The sequence below is a fragment of the Malus domestica genome, chromosome 12 (genome assembly GCF_042453785.1).
Source record: "Malus domestica chromosome 12, GDT2T_hap1".
Lineage (NCBI taxonomy): Eukaryota > Viridiplantae > Streptophyta > Magnoliopsida > Rosales > Rosaceae > Malus > Malus domestica.
Genome location: NC_091672.1, coordinates 26,623,867 through 26,628,147, shown reverse-complemented (window position 1 = coordinate 26,628,147; position 4,281 = coordinate 26,623,867).

The following is a 4,281-nucleotide window of genomic DNA, read 5'->3' as shown; positions in this document are numbered from 1 at the left end:
ATAAAATCGAAGTTGGAGAAGATGGCTTACTTTCTTGCTCCAACACAAACTCAATTATGAACACCACATCTTTGAAGGTTGCAGGGATATGGGACTTGGCCAGATTTGGTGTTTTGAGGGTTATGACTTGTCCCATGTCATAAAATCCAACTTCTTTGGGAATTTTCGTCTCAAGTGTATCTTCTTTGATGAATTCTATACATTCCCCATCCACTTCTTGCTCTTGATTCTTTGGAAAGGTTTCAAATATGCCTTTCTCACCTTCTTCTTCCTTAGATTGCATGATCTTGCAAGGAATAAGGACATTTAGTGAAACGGGGTCAGGACAATTTGAATTTAGGCTTACCTTGGTTGTAGTGGACGACATAAAGGGCATATGGGGTTGCGGCAAAGGTGGTTCTTCCCTTGCCGTGGCCTTGTTATTCTCCTCTTCTTTGAGCAGCAGTTGTTCATCCATGTTTTGGCTTGATTTGGATGTCTTGGGTTCACCTCCAACCTCCATAACACTTCCCAAAGTGATAGCATCATGGATTTCAAAATCTTCCTTCAAATTTTCAATAGTTGAGTTGGAGAGTTCACTTTGCTCTTGAATTTGTGCCATGAACTCCATAATCTGCCCAATTTGCTTCTCTAATTCACCCGTCTTCTTGGCTTGATTTTGCATCTCTTTGTTTCCATTTTCTACTTCCTGGTTCAAAGAGGTGAGTAACTTATTAAATATATCATTATCCAAAGACGTACCTGAATTGAATTGGGCAGATTGTTGTGGTGGCTGTGATGGTTCATATGCCCAGTGATAGAACTCATCCGATGGCAGCAAATATTCTTCTTGTTGTGAGCCCTGCGTCAACGAGGTTAGTACATCAAGAATTTCATCATAACTCATAGGCATACTTGAATTTGATTGGAATTGTTGTGGAGGAGGTTGTGGTGGCTGCATAGGTCTTGAATAGAACTCCTCTTCTTGCTGCCAATATCCATCTTGTTGGAATTGTTGAGGTTCTCCCCACATGTAATCTGAATAATCTCTCCAATCCGAATTGTAAGCGTTGGAAAACATGTTGTCCCATGATTGGCTATGGCCTTGATAACCCCAAGCATCTTCATTCGCAGCGAATTGAGAACATTGATGAGTTGGATATCCTTGCCCATAGGACACACCATATGTAGGGACACTTTGCATTGTGGTCCTTTCGGGATATTGTAACAATTGAGAAGTAAGTTTCGCCAATTAAGCTTGAATGGTAGCAAAATCCATGTCTTACTTCTCTAGTACTTGAAATCAAGGAAACAAAATTAAATCAAATATCAAAAGTAAAACAAAAGAAAAAAAACACAAACAGAAACAAAGTTAGTAACTAAAAACAAAAGACATGAAAAAGAAACAACGGGGGATTAGCAAAGTTGCTAATCCCCGGCAACGGCGCCAAAAACTTGGTGCGAAAATTATCTTACCACACAAATTTAACCCTCTTTTATCAATTGTAGTAAAGAATGTAAGTAGGGATCGTTCTGGACCGGGGATTAGGAGGGCTTGCTAATAACCTCTAAACTGACTCAAAAACATAAAACTAAACTTAAAATTACTTAACAAGACTCAAAGCAAACTTAAAATACTCAAAACAGCTTAAAACAACTAAATAAACTTAAACTAGACACTAGGAATGACTTTGGACGAAAATTGACTTTTACTTGAATCAAAACATTTAAAAACACAAATTAAAACAGATTCTAACTAATTAGACACACTAAAGTAAATGGGGATTGAGTTTTGGACGAAGTTCAAACAAACAAACAAGTATGAAAAACTAGACAGATTGTAAAACAAATTTGAGAAATAAGATGATGGATGGGATAGCTAGAGACTTTTTCTCCACACATGACATGTATGCAAATAACTCGATTTCCAGTTACTACTTCATTGAATTATGAACGACAATGCTCCAAATTAACCATGACATCACTAGTTAACTCTCAGATTTTCCTTATTTTATTGGATTGGATGACATCATTCGACAACCCAAAACATTCTTCTAAAGTTCCCTACATGACATCATAATAGAGATACAATAAAAGATCATTAAGTTTAATGAAAATCATAAGCATTGACAAAGCACTTGCAACTATGACATCATGTCACTCATGCTAGGAATTGAACTTAACGCGATCGTTTATAAACGACATTCACTACATGTGAATATAAGTTTGTAACGATTATGTGAAACTTCCTTATATTCTAGCAACGGATTTATGCATGCCAATTAAGTGTTGAACCTTAATTAACAAATACAAATAAGTTATCAATCAAATAGTTAAGCCAATTGCATTCACGATTCAAGAGTTCATAACTGGAATTTATCAAATTATATTGCACACATAATCATGGCTTTGAAATCACCCCTAGCCAAGAGGGGTTTAGCCACTCATATTCACAACAAAACAAAAGAAAATGAATTTAAACATTGGAAACAAAAGAAAGAAAATACCTAAACGCTCTAACGATCCAAGTTGGACAGCAAGCACGTCCAAGCAATTTCCTTCCCTTCCTTTGCTACGGCACAAGGTGTTGGTAAGTGGTTGAAGGTTTGTTTGTATGGAGGAATGAATGTGAAGATGAATGGATGTGTTTGGATGAAGGTTGTATTGAATGCGGCAAAGAGTGGAGAATTGTGTAGATGATGTGTGTGTGTTTTGGATGGATTTTTTTCTCCCTTGTTATGGTGAAGGGTGGATGTATTTATAGGCTAGGGAGAGGATCACCATCTAATTAAGGTGGTAGTGGTGTATGTTGTGGTAATGAGTGGATGTAATGGGTGTAGTGGGTGAATGTTTGGTAATGAGTGGATGTAATGGGTGTAGTGGTGAGTGTTTGGTAATGAGTGGATGTAATGAGTGTAGTGGATGGATGTTTGGTAATGAGTGGATGTAATGGGTGTAGTGGGTGAGTGTTGTGGTAATGAGTGAATGTAATGGGTGTAGTGGATGGATGTTTGTAGTTGTAGGTCAACACACTTGCACACATACATGCTGATTTCTAGCCTTCAAATATTCAAAAACGTCCATCCTCATGTCTCCATGCTTGCACTATCCAATCTTGGCCCAAAAATGCTCCAAAATGCTCCAAATAGCACTTTGTTGCTAACTTTGTTATTTGAACCTACAAACACACGAAAATAGCTTAAAGTACTAAAATAACTAGAATTAAACTAAGTAAATGCCAAGAAACAAGCTAACTAAGTTGCATAAATATGCTCCTATCACATCATATTACACAACATGATTGTGGAGGATGAGTGAGATGGGTATATGGATGGAGAGTTTGATGATGACCAAGAGGATCCAAATAGGTCAAGATGGGCTCGTGAAAAAATATACGATAGGCCTAATTTGCCTTTTAATCCAAGAACTGGTAGTATTTCTATAAATGAGTATATGAGGCGCTATAGGATGATAAGTTCCCGTGCCACAAGTAAGTACCTACAACGTGATCTTGTTGCACATCTTTGGGCCAAAAGAAGCATGTAGTAGGCGTTTAAGTTCATAACTTCTTCAATACTCAACGAAATCAAGTGATTCAAAAATGAAAATCATACTTCTCGACGAGATGAAGAGAATACCTTTCTTGAAGGCTAACTCGCCATGCTTTGACTGAAAAATGGTTCGAAAATGGCTGTCTTGGTTATCAAGTTAGCCACTTTCGAGCCATTTTCCGGCCAAACTAAGGTGAGTTAGTCACCGAGAAGGGTACCATTCTCTTCATCTCATCGAAAAGTATGATTTTCGTTTTTGAATTACTTGATTTCGTTGAGTATTAAAGAAGTTATGAACATTTAAAGTTTACCCAGTTTCCAGTAGACTAATCACCTTTCAGGCTATTTTCTGGCCATCTCTGCCAACCATTGGGCTTTCAAATAGGTATAATCTTTATCTACACTTTTCTATCTTTATTTTGATATATTATGGGTCGAAGCTTTGAAAATTGCTCAAACTTCCGGCCAAGAGCTCTTGGACACTTAACAGAGTTTTAAAAAAAAAGACCAAAATAATGGATGGTGGACACTCTCAAGAACCATTTCTATTGATTTTCAATCTCAGGAACCAAAGTGATGTGTTATGCAATCTTAGAGACCATTTTGGCTAAAAAACCTTTCTATAAATAAGTACATGAGGTGCTATAGAATGATACGTTCCCGTGCCACAAACAAGTACCTATAACAAGATCTTGTTGCACATCTTTGGGCCAAAAGAAGCATGAAGTAGGCGTTTAAGTTTTATGTTGTT